Below are 24,127 nucleotides of genomic sequence, written 5' to 3' on the forward strand. Positions count from 1 at the left end.
TAGCGGTGCCAACAATATCATATCCTGGTTCCACAAAGTGGAAGCTTATTTAGCTGAAAAAGACTTGATGCATATACTGGACGATTCGCGAAGAGTTTTCAACGAAGATGAAACCAGTTTTCAACTGAATCCAAAATCCAAGGCCGTATTAGCACTACGAGGAAGCCGAAACGTGTATGATGTGTGATGCGTCAGGGGAAACTGTACCCCCTTGTATCATATACCCCTATAAGAGTATCCCGCAAAATGTTGCAAAGTCCGTCCCATCTTCCTGGGGTATCGCCAAGTCGGACAGCGGATGGATGACAACAGTAGTATTTCGCGATTACATCCGGAATGTGTTGAACCCGTATCTCCAGAAAAAGCAAGTTAAAAAGCAGTCACGTTAATCTGGAAACCTCTAACATGTGCCGGGATATGGGAGTTATCCTCATAGCTCTGTATCCGAACGCGACCAGGATTATGCAACCAGCTGATGTATCGGCTTTTAAGCCTTTGAAGAATGGTTGGCCAAAGGCGGTAGAGAAGTTCCGTAAAGATAATCCACTTCGTAGAGTAACATTGCCGCGCCATTCTTTGACATCGACGAGCATTAAAAACGGCTTCAGAGCTTCGGGTCTCTTTCCTTGGAATCACAGTGCCATCGATTATTCGAAATGTATGACCATATCGGCAGAGACAGAAGAAGATGACGTAAGAGAGGCGGACGATCAGCCATGTACGGAGCTGAATACGACGACAGACTTGGAACATGCAAAACGAGCACTTGAGCAATGCGCAGCAATTATTGGACCAACGCGAGCCAAAAAGTTTAGAGGAGATTTCATCGTACTCGATAACGCCGAGGAAGAAGCGCTTTTTTAAATTTTTCGCGTTCTGGAGGAAACTTTACCAGAAACTATTAAAGCTATTGAAAATCATGAAGAAAATACCGAAATCATCATTGACAACAATTCGTCAACATTACCTGCTCCTATAATAAATGTGGAGGGCATTGATATGCCCAAAATACAACAGCCAACTTCGAAGGAGTGTTTGGCGCCGCTTCCTATTCTAGAACGTGGAACTCAACGGGAGTACAAATCAAAACGGTATCATATCTTGACATCAGATGAGCTCATTGAGGAGTTTTCCAGAAATAAGCAAGAGAAGAAATGTCTAGAGGAAGAGAAGAAAAACAGGAAAAAGGTATGAGAAGAGCGAAAGATAGCAAATGAGCTTAAAAAGAAACAGCAAGAAGAGAAGAAGATTTTGAAGAAGAAAAAACTATGCCTTCTAAGAAAAAATGAAACATTATGCTATATTCATAGTATAAATTTGAATCCGCTTTTGAATTTTATAAGGAACTTAAATATTTGTTCAATAAAAATAATTTAACATAAGCGTGTCTCATTTTTTTGAATATTGAGTATTACTGAACGTTTATAGCTGATATTTATAAGTGGGCGAAACTTGGTCCCAACTATGGGCGAAAATAGTGTTTGAGGGGGTCGAAATTAGGTTCAAATTAAGGAATTACCAAATTCGCATTTTCAGCCAATTTTTAGTATTTTTTGCTTTTCTACGTTGCAATGTGCAAAAGAAGTATAATCAGAAATTAAAAACAGAACTGTTAAATAAATTCCATCATAATTTATGATTTATGGCCTGGTTTTCAATATTTACATGTAAACTGGGCGATTTCTGGGTTCGCTACCCTACTTATGTTGCTTGCGATCCACCAAGTATAAAATGCATGGATATTGAGAAATTAAATTAAAAATATGAGTTTGCTTTATACTGAGCAAATGCAAATAAATTGCTTCGTACCCGGTAAATTCTCAATAGTTTTGCCTTTACCGTATAGGTACTAAGTAAACGTAACAGCTATGGGATCACTCAAAAATTGAAGTTTTGATAGAAGGCTCAGAGACCCATAATGTTATATACCTATCAACTAAGCTCGACGAATTGAGGTGTGTACACAAAATGCATCATTGGCGATTGCGTTCCGGAGTTATTGAAAAAAAATTCTCCCTTTTTTCCAAGAGTCCCCCTTGGATTGTTTTTTCTTTCAAAAACTAATGCGACACATTCAAATGAACGTAAATAACTGTAAAATAATAGAAATAATTGAAACTATCCTCCTAAAGTACAATCTTGACCTCTCATGTTATAATACACGAGAAAGGCACCATCACCGCTAGGTGGATTTTTCTGTTATTCTATTTCTGAGATGGACAAATGTTTTTAATGTTTTTAGCTTTCTCGTACAACGAAGCAATGCTCTTCTTCTTTCTTTTTTGAAGAAAAGTTTTTTCCAACAATGTATCCAATATGGTTTTTCATCATGAGGATGATGTTGAATCATTATTGTTTAAATTTATAATATTGTCGGGCCGCCACCAAACCGGACCGCGCGATTGAGCACTCGCGCTGCGACGCGAGTCACGACAATTTGAAATATTTCATTAGTAGTGCGCATCATGCACGCATGGATGTACTAATAAGAAATGAGTTGCGACGTCTGATAACTGCAGATATTTCATTTTATTGAAAACAAATTCAGAAATGAGTTGCGACGTCTGATAACTGCAGATATTTCATTTTATTGAAAACAAATTTTCGATTTTCTACTATACACGGAATAATAAGTCTATTAATCATTTCTTGAAGTATAGGGAAGCTAACATTGCATTTTAAATCTACTCTCTCTAAGCAAGCATCCCTTCGGATTCTCTCTCAGTTGATCTCTCTTTCTTCTTTCTACCATAAAACGCATCCCCTTAGCTATGTTAATTGCACTTTACGGTCTACGTTGTGTGTACGCATCACATTAGAATTGAGAATGGTGTTAAACGCACCATAAGAGAAAAATGCAGCATGATTTAATACGCATGTTCTTACAACTGTTGCCAATTCTATTTCGTTGAAAAATTTCGAAACTAATTTTAATATCGTTTTCCAACTGTCCCGAGCTGGTCCACGTACTAACGATAGCTGGAAAACAGGGAAAGAAGATTAGTAGGGAGCCTGATTATAGTTTGAAATGTTTATAGGAAACATTAATAAGAAGAAACGTTTGACACAACCAAAAATAATTCCATCGGCCGTACTCAACCAGGACCTTTTCCAAGGCGCACTTCACACCCCTTTCACCAAACGTACGTACCGCGCTATCATCGCCTGGGACCACCATCCGTGTCGAGGTGTGCGAACTATGCGAGGGCGAGTTCCTGCCGGTCGGTCGGTGCAATATTGGTTCGCATCTTCTGCTCTCGCCGTCAGTCCGTGTTTTTGTTCCGATCGATCAACACCCTCGGCACCTCACTGCAGTTGGTGCGTTCGTCATCGTCCTTCTCCTGCTCGTAATAGAGAAGTGCGCTACCGTGTGTGGACCCGGCCCGTTCGTTGGAATAAATCAGCAGGGCAATGAATCAATCTCGTTACGGCTCGTAACAGTGGATTACTGTAACAAGCGGCAAAATATGTGTGTTTCAGTGTTAACAATTCAACCTCGACGATAAGAGCAGCCGGCCTGGCTGCATCTCTGCGATAGCGAGTGTGTGGAAAGTGATGCGATAGTGCGATTAAACAACTACGGGGGTTAACCAGTGAAAGTGACACGTTCGGACGTTCCATCGAGAGTGAGGGTGGTTGCCGGCTGTTATCGAATCGAGTTAATATTGGGAAAGTGACGAATCGGTAATTAACCGTGAGTAAGTGGTGTTTAATTGGTTTTGGGTTGAAGGTGTTCAGAGATTCATACGAATCTGGTGACAAAATCGGCAGCTGGAAAAGTGTATAAGTCCACACCCATTTCTGAAACATTCGGAAAACAATCACCAGCCCCTTCTGGTACGGAAGGAACAGTCCAGCTTCCGTTTATCATCCCCATATCGGAAAACGAGATGCATTTGTAGTTGTTACACTGAACGGTGAGTCCTTGTTGCACAACTGTGCATCCGTTGCTGTATTGGTGTAGGGATCCTTCGCCTAGAATGTATGCAACCAACTGCTATGGAGATACCACTTCAGTGTGGCAAACTACGCATGCGACTATCCTCACCCTTCTCGAGAGCACTTTCCGATCATATGGCGCTGTACGTATGTATGGTTAGAGATAGGAAAGTAGGATTTTCCCCTATGTTTGTCGTCCCGAAGTCTGCATTGAAGGCGACATATGCGAACGAAGGGAACGAAACGGAATGCATAACTTTATGGAACCCACATCACGGCGACGGCGACAGCCAGTGATACTATTTCCAATCGAAACAGTAAACAGATGGTTTGAGCTGGATGAAGTGCCTTCGAATAATTGGAAGACGAGAAAATTTCCACCCTCGGAAGGAAACCTGCTAGTTTCGTGATGAAGTTTCATCGTGTTAATTAAACGTCACTAGTTTTGCGATGATTCGTGAAAATTGATAAAATACGATTTTGTTTATACATCAGAAAAGGTTGGATATTCTTAAACCAAATAAGGATTGTATATGATAATCTAATTAACATCTGTGTGGCTCCCCTCGCCGCAACCAAAAACATCGAGGCAAGGAACTAATTTCAATAATTATAATAAGAATAGAACCAGGTGTTCTGTATATATTTTTAGCTTTGAAGCTTTGTATTTATATAAACTTGAACTGAACTGAAATTTAACTGGAACTAAAAAGGAACGAAACAAAAAAAAATATTAAGCTGAAACTTTAACTGAAACTGAACTGACACTGAACTGAAACTGAACTGAAACTGAACTGAAACTGAACTGAAACTGAACTGAAACTGAACTGAAACTGAACTGAAACTGAACTGAAACTGAACTGAAACTGAACTGAAACTGAACTGAAACTGAACTGAAACTGAACTTAAACTGAACTGAAACTGAACTGAAACGGAACTTAAACTGAACTGAAACTAAACTGAACTGGGACTGGACTGAAACTGATCTGAAACTGATCTGAAACTGAATTGAAACTGAAGTGAAACTGAAGTGAAACTGAAGTGAAACTGAACTGAAACTGAACTGAAACTGAACTGAAACTGAACTGAAACTGAACTGAAACTGAACTGAAACTGAACTGAAACTGAACTGAAACTGAACTGAAACTGAACTGAAACTGAACCGAAACCGAACTGAAACCGAACCGAAACCGAACTGAAACCGAACTGAAACTGAACTGAAACCGAACTGAAACTGAACTGAAACCGAACTGAAACCGAACTGAAACCGAACTGAAACCGAACTGAAACCGAACTGAAACTGAACTGAAACTGAAACCGAACTGAAACCGAACTGAAACTGAACTGAAACTGAAACTGAACTGAAACCGAACTGAAACTGAACTGAAACCGAACTGAAACCGAACTGAAACTGAACTGAAACTGAACCGAAACTGAACTGAAACCGAACTGAAACCGAACTGAAACTGAACTGAAACCGAACTGAAACTGAACTGAAACTGAACTGAAACTGAACTGAAACTGAACTGAAACCGAACTGAAACTGAACTGAAACTGAACTGAAACTGAACTGAAACTGAACTGAAACTGAACTGAAACTGAACTGAAACTGAACTGAAACTGAACTGAAACTGAACTGAAACTGAAACTGAACTGAAACTGAACCGAAACCGAACTGAAACCGAACTGAAACCGAACTGAAACTGAACCGAAACCGAACTGAAACCGAACCGAAACTGAACCGAAACCGAACTGAAACCGAACCGAAACCGAACTGAAACCGAACCGAAACCGAACCGAAACCGAACTGAAACCGAACCGAAACCGAACCGAAACCGAACCGAAACCGAAACCGAACCGAAACCGAACCGAAACCGAACCGAAACCGAACCGAAACCGAACCGAAACCGAACCGAAACCGAACCGAAACCGAAACCGAACCGAAACCGAACCGAAACCGAACCGAAACCGAACCGAAACCGAACTGAAACCGAAACCGAAACCGAACCGAAACCGAACTGAAACCGAACCGAAACCGAACCGAAACCGAACCGAAACCGAACCGAAACCGAACTGAAACCGAACTGAAACCGAACCGAAACCGAACTGAAACCGAACTGAAACCGAACTGAAACCGAACTGAAACCGAATTGAAACCGAACTGAAACCGAACTGAAACCGAATCGAAACCGAACTGAAACTGAACTGAAACCGAACTGAAACCGAACTGAAACTGAACTGAAACCGAACTGAAACCGAACTGAAACTGAAACTGAACTGAAACCGAACTGAAACCGATCTGAAACTGAACTGAAACCGAACTGAAACTGAACTGAAACCGAACTGAAACCGAACTGAAACCGAAACTGAACTGAAACCGAACTGAAACTGAACTGAAACTGAACTGAAACCGAACTGAAACTGAACTGAAACCGAAACCGAACTGAGACTGAACTGAAACCGAACTGAAACTGAATCGAAACCGAACTGAAACCGAACTGAAACCGAATTGAAACTGAACTGAAACCGAACTGAAACTGAACTGAAACCGAAACTGAACTGAAACCGAACTGAAACTGAACTGAAACTGAATCGAAACCGAACTGAAACCGAACTGAAACCGAACTGAAACCGAACCGAAACTGAACTGAAACCGAACTGAAACCGAACTGAAACCGAACTGAAACCGAACTGAAACCGAACTGAAACCGAACTGAAATTGAACTGAAACCGAACTGAAACCGAACTTAAACCGAACTGAAACTGAACTGAAACCGAACTGAAACCGAACTGAAACTGAACTGAAACTGAACTGAAACTGAACTGAAACTGAACTGAAACTGAATTGAAACTGAACTGAAACTGAACTGAAACTGAACTGAAACTGAACTGAAACTGAACTGAAACTGAATTGAAACTGAACTGAAACTGAACTGAAACTGAACTGAAACTGAACTGAAACTGAACTGAAACTGGAACTGAACTGAAACTGAACTGCAACTGAACTGAAACTGAACTGAAACTGATCTGAAACTGAACTGAAACTGAACTGAAACTGAACTGAAACTGAACTGAAACTGAGCTGAAACTGAACTGAACTGAAACTGAAACTGAACTGAAACTGAACTGAAACTGAACTGAAACTGAACTGAAACTGAACTGAAACTGAACTTAAATTGAACTGAAATGGAACTGAAACGGAACTGAAACTGAACTGAAACTGAACTGAAACTGAACTGAAACTGAACTGAAACTGAACTGAAACTGAACTGAAACTGAACTGAAACCGAACTGAAACCGAACCGAAACCGAACTGAAACTGAACTGAAACTGAATTGAAACTGAACTGAAACTGAATTGAAACTGAACTGAAACTGAACTGAAACTGAAACGAAACTGAAACTGAACTGAAACTGAACTGAAACTGAACTGAAACTGAACTGAAACTGAACTGAAACTAAACTGAAACTAAACTGAAACTGAACTGAAACTGAACTGAAACTGAACTGAAACTGAACTGAAACTGAACTGAAACTGAACTGAAACTGAATTGAAACTGAGCTGAAACTGAATTGAAACTGAATTGAAACTGAATTGAAACTGAATTGAAACTGAACTGAAACTGAACTGAAACTGAAACGAAACTGAAACTGGACTGAAACTGAACTGAAACTGAACTGAAACTGAACTGAAACTGAACTGAAACTGAACTGAAACTAAACTGAAACTGAACTGAAACTGAACTGAAACTGAACTGAAACTGAACTGAAACCGAGCTGAAACTGAAATGAAACTAAAATTCAACTGAGACTGAATTGAAATCAAATCAAAACTGCACTAATACTAAATTTGAACTCAAATATGAAAACTTCAAATTAAAATTGAAGAAAACAAACGCAAAGTGCCTCACACTATTTATTTTTTTTACATTTTCAATATCGCTTCCAGACATTCGTATCCAGACATCACACTTTTGCTATCTTCCTCCAAATTTGCAATTTGCATTTGCTATCATTTAACAACTGACAACACACCAAAGTAAATATTTGCCAGAATTTCTCCCATGTCTCATCGATTCAGCAGTTGTGCCAAGAACCATATGCGAACCTGTATGGTGCAGTGCTGTCGGTTGGCCCGCTAACGTAAACCCTGCCCATGGTGTGGTTGCCGTTAGATTGCTTATCAGCTCGCCCGGTATTGGTTGTTTGGATGTCGAGATAAATGTTTCCAATTTTCAAACGTTCAATCACATTACGAAACATCAGCTGCATGGTCCCGGGGCCACCGCCCCCAAGAACGCTTCCGCCTCCGGCCAGAACGAGGAACGCACTTGAAGCAGTGAATCGTGACCAAGCGAATTTTTCAGTGACTCAAATGGTAATAAACTGACGAAAAAGTGCCCAAGGTGATAAATGAAAATATCGATCGTGGAAAGCCGATAGATTGCTCGTTTGATATCAATTGGGAAATCGGCGCGGCGGTTCATTTTCCACAGAGGCCAGACAACGATATGCAAAGCGCGTAATCGATCTCCCATCTGGACCGGAGTTGTTTTCTGCTAATGCTTTTTTTTGGTTGTCTGTATCATTCGAAAATGAGTATTGATAGATGAAATGTTCAATCTACAGGCATTGCTCGATCTGGAAGAATTCAATTTCATATATTTGCTGGTTGGGTTCAGTTCAAATTTCATTCGCACATTATATGTTTATTCAAACCACTTTCAACGAGGCGTGTTTGAATAACGAAATGTTAGCATTATGATCAATTTGATCTAATCGGAGTTTATAGATTGCGAAAAAAACTTATAAAATTGGGATACATCTGTGTTTGGCGATTGATCGAGGTTCCCCGCGGATGCACCACGGTAGTCGGACCATAAGATCATGGTTTGCTTCCATTTCGAGTCAACCGGAAGTAATTTTGATGTGCTGCTTTCGTTGTTTCTTTTCTTTTCTCTAGTCTGAGGCGGAATGAAGTTCAAAGATATGGGAAAACTCTTTTTAAAAATCGGCACTTGCTTGTCCGGTCGGTAGCGAAAATTGGCGAATATAGATTAATGATCATTTGTTTAACGGTTATATTCCTTAAAAGAGTGAGGGGTCAGTGATTCTTCTCGCAATGAGACTTAGCGAATGAATTCTGTTGTGAATGTTGTGGTTTTGTGAACACGAGCATACATCTTCAACGTTTATTATACTTTAAAGAAATCTAAAAGCACGACTAAACATAGTATCAATTTGTTACGGTTTGTTCTTTTCAAATTTGTACCCCATTTGATCTACTTGTGTCGAATCGCGCATCACACTACGCTACATTACTGCAGCAGGTTAGGTACAATTCGGTAGCGAACCATAACGTTCGTGTGTACTCTGGTTCTGTCCAACACTGTCACCATACCACCAGCATCAGCACCATTATATTGCATTCAATTGAAAGTAATTGAAACCGCGGGCAAACTGATTTGCTACCCTGATGAGGAGCCGCGACAACCGTACTGAGAAATCTCTCACTTTCTGTGCACTGACTGGCGGTGGAGGAGGAAGGCACAGCAACAGCCCGGAACGATCGCCCGATTCAAGTTCTAGGTTCTTCTCCTTTCAGTTCCTGAGCTGCCTGTCTTTCTGATGTGCGATATCTTAATCACATCTTGTCTGTTTCTCGTCTCCTCTCGTTTGCAGATCGCCAATTGTGTCGGCGCGCGGCGCGACAAGTGTTGAGTCGGATCGGGAACAAATTGTGTGGCGCTGCGTATTCCGTGGAAATCGATCGATCTCGGCCTTGTGTGTGTCTTGTTGGAGCCCGATGCAGCGGCAGAGTATGATAAATTAATCAGAGTGTGATTTACGCGTCATCATTTGTTAATTGTTGTGATCATTGTCGTCTACGACGCGTCGAGTGACCGGTTTGTTGTTCGTAACGCCTCGACAAATATTCTCAGTTCTAATGCGGAGAAGTGAAATTTGAGAAGCTATTCGTGAATATAACAAAGAAGAAGATTTGCAATATCCAACGTGAGGTACGAGCATTTGTTGCGGGGGAAGGTGTCCATTTACAATTGTGTTGTGTTTTGAACATCAGGCGTCTAAACACGACTAATCAGCTCTCGGAGTTTGTGGTGGATAACATCCAACGCAGGACACAGCACAAAAGGTAAGAATGAAGCCCTCTCAGTTTGTGTATGTCAGTAGTCAATACTCAGTGATGCTATGGAAAGGGGAACTGCAATTCGATCTGCCTGTTTCATAAACATTTGTAAAATTTCAAGGGCTATATGTTCTTATTTTAAGCTTGGAATACATATGAAAGGCTCAAACGTTCAGTCGAATGGCATTGTTGTCCGTGACTCTAATTATAATTCCCCCAATCTCGCCATAAATTAGTATAATCCCTTTTGACAGTGACCCCACATTAATAATATCGACCAGACTGGCACTGATACCAAGTAAAACAGGTGATTCATTCGTTATTCGTTGCACAGTAGTTTTACCTTCCTCGAAAACGAAAAGAGATTTATGCAAAATTTTGGTTCAAGCGAACTTGATTTAAATCTAACCAGCGCTATAGCGTGCGGTTGGCCGGGTTGATTTTAATTTTATTAATCAATTAGTTTTATAATTTTATTAGTTAAGGGGCCAATTAACCGGCTACAAAGTTCAAGGGATTAAATGGAGATATTTTGAGTAATCTAGAGAATGTAATCTAGAAAATATTTTTCCACTTTTGAATTCGGATTTTAATAAACAGCAACACTCAATCATTTTCATTTATTTAGCTTAAATCTAAACAGATAAAATTAAATCAACAATTTGACGCCACAATACACGGTTCGTTCATCTATCCATCCTTGATTACGCCCACGCATGCTAAGTCGTTCTGTACCTGGTCAGCCCACCTCGCTCGCTGCACACAACGCCTTCTTGTACATGCCGGATCAGAAGCGAACACCATCTTTGCAAGATTGCTGTCCGGCATTCTTGCGATATGCCCTGCCAATCGCACCCTTTTAGTTTTAGCTACCTTCTGGATGATGGGTTCGCCATAGAACTGAGCGAGCTCGTAGTTCATCCGCCGCTGCCACACACCGTCTTCCGAGCATGGTTCTAGTTTCATGTCCGTAGAGGACTACCAGTCTTCTGAGCGTATTTGGTGCGGGTGTGAATCTTTTTTGACCGCATTTTCTTCTAGAGCCTGTAGTAGTCCCAACTTCCACAGACGATGCGTCTCCATACATTATTATCAACCGTTAGCATGAATCCAAGGTAAACGAATTCATCGACCACCTCGAAAGTCTATCGTAACACTACTTCCCAGGCGGGCCCTGTCGCGCTCGGTTTCCACTACTAGCATGTACTTTGTCATGCTTGCTTTACGTTCCAGGCGAGTATATAGTTCTGCCACCTTTGCAAATTTGCGGCCTTCAATGTCCATGTCATTCGCGAAACAAACAAATTGACTGGATCTGTTTAAAGCCGTACCCCGGCTGTAACACCCGGCTCTCCGCATGACACCTTCTAGCGCAATGTTGAACAACAAGCACAAAACTTCATCACCTTGTCTTAGTCCCAGGCGGAATTCGAACGAACTGGGGTGTTCGCCCAAAATTGTCACACTGTGTTGCACACCATCCGCTGTTACTTTAATCAGGCTTTTAAGCTTCCCTGTTCTCATTCATAATTTCCCATAGATTTTCTGTCGTATGCCGCTTTGTAATCGATAAACAGGTTGGGACCTTATATTCACTGCGTTTTTGAAGAATTTGCCGTACTGTTAAAATCTGTTGCGTTGTCGAGCGGCCGTCAACGAAATCGGCTTGATATCTTTCCACGAACTTATTCACTATTGGTAATTGGTGTGGCGCAGACGCATGCGTCATGATCTGTATCAAGTACACAAAGAAGAAAATATTGTGAATCTTATAAAATACGGCAAGCGAGCAAGCAAAATGTTGCCTGATGTATTCATTATTCTTGAAACTTTACAAATCAAATTAAGTTTATACATCAAGCTTCCTATCAGATTTTGATGCCTTTCAGAGGCTTCCGAGCCTCCTTAAAATGGGCTCCCGCGCTTCGTGAAAGGAACCTTTCAAGCCTTTTTAAAGAAGAATTCCGATCCTCTCGATAGGGAGGCTACCGAGTCTCTTGAAAGGTAGCTTTTGAGCATTTTGAAAGAAGACTTCCAAGCGTCTTAAAAGCAGACTACCGAGCCTCTTGAAAGGAGGTTTCCCAGCAAACATTGGAAGCTCATTCAACCAAAAATAGTCTTCTTCAGCTTAAAAAAAAACACAGTTTAATTTGTTTGTTGGGTTCCCAGCCTCTTAAAAGAAGAATTCCGAGCATCTTGAAAAGAGGAAAAAACACATTTAATCTTTTAAACCGGCATCTCAGCAAATTTTTACTGAAGTTTGCACAGCCGAGCCTCTGGAAAGCAGACTTCCGCAGACTTGAAAGGACTCTTCCGAGCCTTTTGATAGGAGACTCCCGAGCCTTTTGAAATGAGACTTCCAAGCCTATTGAAAGGAGGCTTCCAAGCCTCTTGAAAGAAGGCTTCCAAGCCTCTTGAAAGAAGGCTTCCAAGGATTCCAGGTTTCTTGAAAGAACGCTTCCGAGCATCTTAAAAGTAGGCTTCCGAGCCTCTAGAAAGTGGGAGAATCCCGAGCTTGCTGAGAGGAGGCTTCCGACCCTCTTGGAAGTAGGCTACCGGGGTTCTCAGACCTCTTGAAAGAAGGCTTCTGAGCTTCTTAAAAGAAGGCTTCCAGGCCTCTTGAAAGGAGGCTTCCAGGCCTCTTGAAAGGAGGCTTCCAGGCCTCTTGAAAGGAGGCTTCCAGGCCTCTTGAAAGGAGGCTTCCAGGCCTCTTGAAAGGAGGCTTCCAGGCCTCTTGAAAGGAGGCTTCCAGGCCTCTTGAAAAGAAATTCTAGGCCACTTGAAAGGAGGTTTCCAGGCCTCTTGAAAGGAGGCTTCCAGGCCTCTTGAAAGGAGGCTTCCAGGCCTCTTGAAAGGAGGCTTCCAGGCCTCTTGAAAGGAGGCTTCCAGGCCTCTTGAAAGGAGGCTTCCATGCCTCTTGAAAGGAGGCTTCCAGGCCTCTTGAAAGGAGGCTTCCAGGCCTCTTGAAAGGAGGCTTCCAGGCCTCTTGAAAGGAGGCTTCCAGGCCTCTTGAAAGGAGGCTTCCAGGCCTCTTGAAAGGAGGCTTCCAGGCCTCTTGAAAGGAGGCTTCCAGGCCTCTTGAAAGGAGGCTTCCAGGCCTCTTGAAAGGAGGCTTCCAGGCCTCTTGAAAGGAGGCTTCCAGGCCTCTTGAAAGGAGGCTTCCAGGCCTCTTGAAAGGAGGCTTCCAGGGCCTCTTGAAAGGAGGCTTCCAGGCCTCTTGAAAGGAGGCTTCCAGGCCTCTTGAAAGGAGGCTTCCAGGCCTCTTGAAAGGAGGCTTCCAGGCCTCTTGAAAGGAGGCTTCCAGGCCTCTTGAAAGGAGGCTTCCAGGCCTCTTGAAAGGAGGCTTCCAGGCCTCTTGAAAGGAGGCTTCCAGGCCTCTTGAAAGGAGGCTTCCAGGCCTCTTGAAAGGAGGCTTCCAGGCCTCTTGAAAGGAGGCTTCCAGGCCTCTTGAAAGGAGGCTTCCAGGCCTCTTGAAAGGAGGCTTCCAGGCCTCTTGAAAGGAGGCTTCCAGGCCTCTTGAAAGGAGGCTTCCAGGCCTCTTGAAAGGAGGCTTCCAGGCCTCTTGAAAGGAGGCTTCCAGGCCTCTTGAAAGGAGGCTTCCAGGCCTCTTGAAAGGAGGCTTCCAGGCCTCTTGAAAGGAGGCTTCCAGGCCTCTTGAAAGGAGGCTTCCAGGCCTCTTGAAAGGAGGCTTCCAGGCCTCTTGAAAGGAGGCTTCCAGGCCTCTTGAAAGGAGGCTTCCAGGCCTCTTGAAAGGAGGCTTCCAGGCCTCTTGAAAGGAGGCTTCCAGGCCTCTTGAAAGGAGGCTTCCAGGCCTCTTGAAAGGAGGCTTCCAGGCCTCTTGAAAGGAGGCTTGCAGGAGGAGCTATTGAGGTTTGCAGGTCTCTTGAAAGGAGGCTTGCGAGCCTTTTGGAAGAAGGCTTCCGATCCTATTGAAAATAAGAGGTTTCCAGGCTTCTTTAAAGGAGGTTTCCGAGCCTTTTTAATAAAAGCTTCTAAGCTTCTTGAAAGGAAGCTTCCGAGCCTCTTGAAAGTAGGAGCCTTCTGAACCTTTTGAGGCCTCTTGAAAGGAGGCTTGCAGGAGGAGCTATTGAGGTTTGCAGGTCTCTTGAAAGGAGGTTTGCGAGCCTTTTGGAAGAAGGCTTCCGATCCTATTGAAAATAAGAGGTTTTCAGGCTTCTTGAAAGGAGTTTTCCGAGACTTTTTAATAAAAGCTTCTAAGCTTCTTGAAAGGAGGCTTCCGAGCCTCTTGAAAGTAGGAGTCTTCTAAACCTTTTGAAAGTAGGAGGCTTCCTAGCTTGAAAGAAGGCTTCCGAGCCTATTAAAAGGAGGCTTCCGTGGATTCCAGGGCTCCTGAAAGGAGGTTTCCGAGCCTATTGAACGTAGGATGTAGGCTACCGATGTTTCCAGGCCTCTCCCGATCCTTTTGAAATAAAGATTCTGGGCTTTATGAACTGATGAACAATGGTAGTGAGAGGAACGCTAGAAATTTCTTGTTACTGAACAAATTCTTTAGCTAGAAATAATTTTGTAGATAGAGCTTTATACTGCCGCTAACCGCAAGTCAGACTTATCTGGATATGGCTTCCATATACAGATAAGTCTGACTTGCGGTTAGCGGCAGTATAGCTGGTTTACAGTTCAGAAAAACATGTCACGGGATTTGGTCCCCCATGTATTTTCGAAGGGGTAGGAATTCCGTTTTTCTGTTTCCAAATTCCCTCAATCCCGCCTCTTTCTCGTGACACGGTTTCCGAACTGTAAACCAGCCAGGTGACTCAAAAAACACTTTTTCATATTTTTTATGGGCCGCCCTCTTATTCCGTTCTATTGGACCAGATTTCAGTCAAATCGGTAAACGTTAGGGCGGTGCTAAACTCATTGGAAGTTTATATAGAAAAATGTATGGAGAAAACGTACATAGAAAAGCAGTAATTTGAAGCTAGATGGCACCATTTATGATGAAACAGCATGGTACTCATTTAGTTCTCGCAGAATAAAATACAGAACGTTGTGCTGAAAACCGCGAGAAGACTAGGGTAACGGTGCCAATAGTGGAAGTATTAGTAGATCCACTAAAGAAATTATTTTTTAAAAATTGATAATTATGGGAAATTTATTGCTTTATTATCTTAGTCAATAGATATACTAATAAATTTGCTAACAAAAATGAGATAGATGTCATTTAACATCAACAATGACAGGGTGGCCACCGAACCGGGAAAAACGGGAAAAGCGGGAAAAAGACGGGAAATTGAAGTCACCGGGAATTCAGGACATGTACCGGGAAAAAATATTTTCGTTAAGCTACATTCAAAATTATTCAAAGTTTTTAATGAAGTTGTTATAAGGAAAAGATTTAATCTTTGATGTTTATTACTCAGTCAATTTAATAAGAACTGAATTATTTGATTTTAGTATATATGGTGTGAAAGAAGTACAAATATTAAATAGATATTTTTTTTCCATATCCAGTTTGTGTTGACACTAGATCATTTTTTAATCAATTTCGAGTGACATTTATCATAAATATTGTGTTATGGGGCAAGCATAGAATCGAATATCGAATTATTAATTCCTTTAAGGGCCAATTTCTTCACCTTCGCTTAACTCTTAAGCGGTGCTTACCCATACGTTTAAACCTGGTTTAAGGCCTAAGCGGAGGTGAAGAAATTGACCCTAAGTGAATGTATTAAACTTCAATTTATTCTTCAAGCTTGCATTTACATCAGGTACTTCTACTATTTTTTTTTGTAATTTTCAATTGCACGTCATTAAAAAAAATATGGTGATAAATATATATATAATAGAAGGTTATGATACTGAGATATATAAATGATATAAATACTCTTTAGATATATTTTTAACTTGTTACACGAAAAATAAGGAATAAGTTCCAATACTTGGAATATTTAATTATTGAAAGGGATGTATAAACTTTTGAATAATAAATCCAAAATTTTATTGTAATGGATAGAAAACAGAAAAAAAAGAAAACAAAATTCTCGAAAATTAAAATGTAAAACTGATTAAATTACGCATCGAATCTTTTTTATGTCCAAAATATGTTTGAATCTGTTTTAGGGAGCAAAATAATGATTTTGATCGGAAACAAAGACCTGGGTCTAAATATTATAATTAAATTCTTTACAATTTCCAGCTTCTTCTACAAGAGATGTACATCCCGAGTTAACTTTGGCTGCTAGTTGATGTTATAGTCTACAAGTATATATAAAATTTGATATAATTTCTTATTATAATGTTATTCATTTCACTACATATTTATATACAACTACCAAATAAGCGGTGCGTATGGTACGGTATGTCCACGCATCCTTCAACCCCTGTAGATTCGTGATATGTATTATGTTGAAGTGACTACTTGAATACGATACATCTCGAAGAAAAAAAAATATTGGGCGTCATCTAACTCAATGTTTCTCCATGATGCTTTCATTGTACTGGCTGCGTTTGTGTTCGATTAGATTAGATTAGATTAGGAAACAAAGATCTGGGTCTTTGGATTGAATCTGTATTCGAATAAGCTGTTCTATAAGTTTGTGCATTTTTAGAAAGCAATACCAATAACTATGGTGCGGTTTTATACTACTTCACTTACTTCATTGCTCTCTAAGTCTAAAACATGCTAAATCGTGGAGGGAAATTTTTCCATGTTCTCCCGTGAGCAAGTATTTTCACACAATATTTTATCCGGATAGAACGATAAACCGTGATAAACCGAACGAGCGCCGGATAATTTAATTTTGTGCCTCCTAATTCTCCTTCTCGCCACTTATCCAGATAAGTTTGACAAGCATATTCACAAAAATGTAGGGTTGCGATGGGATCCGAACCCAAAACAGTTTTGAAAAGTTTGGAGCGATTGATAATGTGGTTATTACTATCTTGTTTAAATGCCAGCTGACACTAACTACATGGCCACGTAGCGCACAATTTTTGTGTTCCTGTTCATAAAGCATTTCGCATAACAAGTTGTTGGTAGGTAATTTAATGTATCTATTTGAAAGATTCGTTACGAATTATCAGTTGCTTCGATATAAAACTGTCCTCCGGTTTGATAAAAAAATAAAATACCTAGTTATATTTAAAATACTAGCCCTGATTTTTTTTTCAGATTGAATAATAACCGGGAAAATTTGACAAAATTTACCGGGAAAAGCGGGAAAAAACCGGGAATTCGAAAATTGAATTTCAGTGGCCACCCTGAATTACCAAATATTGCTTGCACCACTATGGGTACACTGTTCCTTTAGTGGCGGTAAAAAATAATTGTGGTTCCTATAGTGGTGCTATCCATTGGTTTCTTATGAGACTCGCCACTATTGGTACAGTTGCACCACTATAGGTGCAAGGGAGTCAATTTTGTATAGGAAAATAATTGTTTTCAATAGTTTTTCAAGCGAAATCTTAAGGTAAGTAGCATTTAAAAAGATATTTAAAGCACGACGCATCAACTGAAACCATCGTAAAGTGTATAAATATGATAAATCTCATTAAAACCCCACTACCTCCACTATTGGTGCTACCTCCACTAAGGGTACGGTTACCCTATAGAGTTTAGCAGGCAAAGTAAAATGCTAAACTGAAGTGATGTACGGGTGAATTTATTACTTTTCCAGTGATTAAGACACGAAATTTGTTTGAACTACACTTCAGAGAAAAGCTAACAACTCTGTCGAGTGAACTCTAATCTTCTTGTGCTTTTCAAGATTGATAAGGGGCGCTCCTTTAATGAGATTTTTTTCTGTGCAGCGTGTAATTAGTGGGATATTGTCATGATACTCTGGAGAAAACAAAACAAAAACTGTATCGAAACCGATACTGCATTGCTTCTCAAAAGTAATGGAGTAATTCAACATGCACCTATACACTAAGGGAAGATGTATTAATTACGTAACGCAAAAATTTGCCGACTGCTACGCAGAGTACTAGCAATGACAAAATAAAACTTTGAGTTTTGGGACTTCTAAACGCTGTCACTCACGTGGGTTCTCGCTGACCTGTTGGAAACTCCTTGGTTTGGGTTTAGTTTGCGGTCAAAACCACAGGTCCAACCTGATCAATAAACGATCGATCGAGTCCACACGGTTTCAAAAACCCCGTAACATCCCTGTAATCGAAAGAAGGTAAGTATCACGATGGAGCAGCCCTAGAATGCAACCTACGAATATATTTTTAATTCAAACTTCCTTTAAATATGACTGGCATTTTCTGTCTTCCTAATTCTTGAATATTTTTGGAATATAACAGCAAAATATCCCAAACTCCAGTTAGCCTTGCGAGAAAAGGCGTAGTTCGATTCTCGGTCCGGGTGGGAAACATTCTCGACTCCCTGGGCATAGTGTTTCAATTATAGAACAGCAGCAAGGCCAAGTTTCAGTTGGAATGATGATGATGATGGTCCCGCCACATACCCCTACAAGGGTTTGAGCTAGACGAGTTATCTTTAAGATAATTAATTGATATGCATTTAATCGGATTTCCAAAAAGAAAAACGATCCGATTTCTTATGACAGATATAAATTTGAATATTTTACATCACTATACAGCAAAAAATATAAATTTAAAAAACTGATCTTTCCAAAACCGCAATCTTGCTAAAACATCAGTAGTGATACATACAGCTCTATGAAAATGCAAAACTTGTGATACCTCTCGCACAGATTTCAAAAGTTTCACCAGGAGTCGCGTATCAAGTCAATTTTCGCTCAACAACTAGTATGTATCTATAGTATTCATGATTCTCGACAATACAGGCACCAACACTTGTGATACCGCTCCGTCGATATCAAAAGTTTCAGTTTAACCGCGAAACAATCTACTGGATAGCTATATCGAACATTCAAAACTCTTTCGGCAGTAACCATACAAAAGTCATTCACTCCTAATCATTCAAACAGATCAAAATGTGGCACACGAAAATTAAATTTGAAATAATTTATACCTGTATTTCGCGCGCGAGGCTCAAACTCTTGTAGACTACACAAAGAAAAGTTAAATTAATAATTACGTCAATAAAGTAAAAATCCATCATCATCATCGAGGCGATCGTTGTAGTCGTTAATGCCCCAAAAACAATAAGTAAAATAAAAATAAAACACACAAAAGTATCCGTTGGGTAAAACTTCGTCAAAACTTAAATTAGTTAATGCTAAAAAATTGTCGAGTAGCTGTCTAAAATGCAGCTTTGACGTGTGAAATACATTGTCTCTTGAACTGTGCTAGTGTCGCTGCACGTTTGATGTGTGTAGGCATCGAATTGAAAACATTTACACCCTTGTAGAACAATGAATTTTGTGAAGCACCATGCAAAAAGAAAGGTGTTCTTACATCAACCGCGTTTCTCGTATTATATCTATGAATGTCACTTCCTCTTTCAATTCGATCACACAAATATCGAGGCAGCAAACCATTAATTACTTTAAAATGAACACCATAGTCAAATAAACAATGCGTTGCTTCACTGACAGCCACTGCAAGGCGTCTAACAAAAAGTTGAGGAAGTGAACCTATTGCATCTCAAAATCAAGCGCATTATTTTATTTTGCAAACGCTGTAATCTCGATATTTGTGTACCGTTAGCCAAGAATAGGATGGACGGGCAGAAATCCAGATGAGGAGAGATGATTGATTTATACAACAATATTTTACTAGCAATGGTCAAATCGTTTTTTAATCGGCAAAGAATTCCATACTTCTTGGCAATTTTCTTGATAACATTGTCAATATGTTTGTCAAATATTAGCTTGTCATCAATAATCACGCCAAGATATTTAATCTCCCGTACGCGATCAATTGCCTCATTATCCATCATAACAGAGACATTTTCACTTATTCGGTTCCGCGAAATTATCATGAACTTAGTTTTACTTATGTTCAATTTTAACTGTTTATATTTCAACCATCTACTTAGAGAATGCAAATCTTCGTTTAAGTGTGAAACGGCCTCTTCTAGGTTTTTAGCTGCAATGAACAGCACGGTGTCATCAGCAAAAGATTTATATCACAAAATCGTAAGACTCGTCGCATGTCATTTATGTACATAATGAATAAAATAGGCCCTAATACACTTCCCTGTGGCACGCCGAGCGTGTTCTCCACGGGACTTGATACACAATCGTTAAAAGCAGTCCGTTGAGATCTGTCACTCAAATAGCTTTCAAACCATTTGTAAGCAGAACCCGAAATTCCAAAGCGCTGAATTGTTTTTAACAATAAGGGCCGAGAAATTGTTTCAAAAGCGCGTTTTAGATCCAAGAACACCGCAACAATCGTATCTTTTTGCTCTACTTTTTCTTTCCATTTAGCCAATACCAAGTTCAATGCGGTTTCACAAGAATGACCTTCTCGATATCCCGATTGTTCCGGTATGAGCAAGTTATTATTATTTAAATACTCTAGCAGCTGGCCTTTAATAACAAGTTCTAAAATTTTCTCTAATGCGTGCAACATGTTGATGGGACGAAACTCTTCGGATTTAATCGTTCCAGCAACTTTTTGTATGGGAATCACAAGAGATTCCTTCCAAACTTGTGGCACGTGCCCAGTTTGTATAGATTCATTAATTAGGTCCAGCAAACTGTCTCCGATGACATCAAAGCAGTCTTGTATCACTTTTGCATTTACGTTATCTACACCAGCCGTTTTTCCCATCGAGAAGCAAATATTCCTTAATTCTTCCAATGTTATTGGGTGAAAGCCTTCAAATCTACAGTTAACATTGATCGGCTGTCGGATTTCGTCGGGTTCATCAACTAATTCAATAGATGCATTAATCGATGAAACACTGCTGACAAAATATTCGTTAAACTTATCTGCAATTAATTGTTCTGATAGTTCTAGTGTGCCATCAAAAGTTATGGACCGCGGTTTACTAGTACTAGGTTTCAAAAGTGATTTCAATATTTTCCATAACTCTTTGCTGTTGTTTTGATGTTGATCAATTTTCCTCTGAATATATTCGCATCGCGTACGTTTCAAACGTTGCGAATATTTATTACGCGCAACCTGGTACCTATTCCAACGATAATCACTATTATGTCTACAAAATTTTCTGTACAACTTATCCCTTTTACGTTTAAGGCGCAAGAGGTCTAAATTGTACCAGCTGTTCGAATTATTTTGAGATACAAACTTTGTTCAACTAATTGATTGGTACAGGTTTTTATGACATTCGTGAGAACAGCTGATTTGTGATCCAAAGATCCGCCATTTGTTTGAAAATCCATGTTTCTTTCGACAAGATTCGAAACTGCTTGTTTCGAATATTTCCTCCAGCACTTCAATTTATTTACATTACTATTATTACCTTTATTATCATCAACATTGATTACTATTGTTTCATGATCGGTTATTTTTAAATCGCAATTAATAACAGTATTAACTGAATCAAAATTAGAATAAACATGATCAATTAAAGTTCTACTGTGCCGGGAAATACGCGTATAATCAAAAACTTTCTGTTTTAAGTTGAAAAATCTGCCAAATGTTTCAAATGCTTCGAATTATGAACGTCACACCAATTGATATTGAAATCGCCAGCGAGTACATTTAATTTGCTATGATCTAGAAACCTCTCCAACCAGTTTTCAAAAATTTCAACAAATCGCTGGTCATTAGAACTGGGAGAGTGATACAAAACACCATAGTTACCCATCTTCATGCCACGTACAACTGTAATGCCTAAGAACCAGTTTCCATCACAAACTTCGTTTAATTGAAGCTTGAACTGAACCGGTTCTTTGACATAAATAGCAACACCGCCAGTGTGTCTCGAATGTGATAAACAAGCAGCCACACTGTAACCCGGAATACTATATTGATCAAAAGCATCAATGTCGATAATATGTGTTTCAGATAGAAAGACTAAAAACGGACGTGTATCCTCCACAATCTTACGTAAAGCAACGTAGTTTGTGGATAACCCAGCAATATTGAAATACAAAATATTTAACTTATTCACATTACTACTGGAACTTGGTTGCTATTCATTGAAACGTAAGCTGCTCTTTTCCGATCAAATAATCTTTTGTAACTTTACATTCGGTGCTAAATGCCCCGTGGTTAACGTCCAGATTAATTTTACGTTCCTTATTCATTTTAAACAATTGACACATTTCAATACAGTTGACGTGCAATCCGAGGTCTTGTGACGTTCACTGCACTTTGAGCACGCAATGTCATTCTTACACTCCGTACTCATGTGCCCAAATTCTCCACACTGGAAACACCTCAAAACGCTAATCTCTGGAACTACAAGGCACCGATCGAACCTTATGTTTACCTTTTTCGCGGTTATCAAACAACTATGAGTCTCTTTATCGACTTCAATTACCACGTTGTACTTGTTGTACTTAAAACGTGGATTTTCATACATCCTAACGACTTTAACATCATTTATAGCGATGTCTTCATTCTGAATGAAGTCATCGGAGGAAAATTTATCAGACATGCCCATCACTTTCAATCTTGGCACCGATGATGGGACAACAGCGTTATAACTCTCACCCAATTCGCTTTGAATGCCTTCTTTGACAGCGTTAACATTATACCCTGTTGCACACTCAGCAATAATAGAGCCGTCTTTCCCGTTTCTAAAGTTACTGGTCTTGTGTGTTTTTGGATCTAACTTTTGTTCAAAAACTTGCGAGTATCATCGCTACTTTGATTGGACTCTTTCGGTTTTATCACAATAACCGGACGAGTCTTACGAGCCACTTTTACATCATTAATGGCAACATTTTTCTTGATTTCTTTATAACTACTACTTTAGTCCCAGTGCTTTTTTAACGACATCCGCGAAGCTAATATTCTCATTGAAAACATCATCAACGTCTTCTTGAACTTTACGCTTTTTACCTCTGGGATTCAAATTCGATTCCGAAGACGATCTTGATGTACCTTGTGACACATTCATTGCAGCTACTTTATTGGTCGCATCAAATTGTAAAATGATCCTTTCATATTTTTCAATTCATTTCCAATTAAGTCCTGAAAACCATTAACTGCATCATTTAGGGCATTTTGCACCCTTTTCCCCAATTGTTCCATCCGTCTTTTAGCGCGATGTTTATCTGAGCAGCAATGTTATCTCGAATGCCCTCGATCGAATCAGACATAGAAGAAATCTTCTTCATTTCCTCTTCGATCTTTTGGACGTTCGAAAGCAATACATTCTGCTCGCCACAACACTGGCTTGATAAACAATTATCACACTTAAACACAACATTATCATTCTCCGTGACCAGCTTTGCCAATGGTTTAGTCATGGATGTGCACTTGTAGTGGTACACTTTAGCGCAACCACAACCAGAACAACTCATTGGCAAATCACTGGGCAGGATCCCCATGCCACACTCACTGCACTCAACCATCTCGCTTATGCCCTACACAGCTAGCAAACGGTACCATGCAGACGACACAGAACACAAAGAGACAAAACAAAGCACAAAATTTACCGGCCGCCAGCTGCTGCTGGGGCTGAAAAATCCAAAATTGAACTAGAATAACCAGCAGACACAATTTGTCTTTTGTTATTTCGTCACTTAGCACTTTAGGACACGCGAATAAAAGCACTTTTTCGCGGCACTGTCGCAATTTCACACGTAATTAATTGTTTTTTAATCACTGCACGGCAGAAACAAACCACTCCTGTCACCACCACATCACCGTGTACAGCCGTAGAAGAAGAAGAAGATCACAAACTGCAATAGAACAGAAAAAAAACCTATCAAATTTGAATTAAATTATAAGGTATTCTAAACAATGTTTAATAAACCGAATCAAAAATCACGGAAATAAAGATAAAAAAAAACTATTTTTTAATCAATATTTCAACTTCTAAGACAATTTGTAATTCTAATATAATTTGAAATTTTGTTTTATTCGTCGGACGCAGTTTCTTAAACATATAATGCGCGAAATCTGAAATAAAATACCACTAGGTATATTAAATTTTACACAAATAATCCGTGTTTCAATCCGCGTAAAACATCTCATAAATATGACTCGATGCTCAGCATTT

This window comes from Armigeres subalbatus, chromosome 3 (assembly GCF_024139115.2).
Source record: "Armigeres subalbatus isolate Guangzhou_Male chromosome 3, GZ_Asu_2, whole genome shotgun sequence".
Taxonomy (NCBI): Eukaryota; Metazoa; Arthropoda; class Insecta; order Diptera; family Culicidae; genus Armigeres; species Armigeres subalbatus.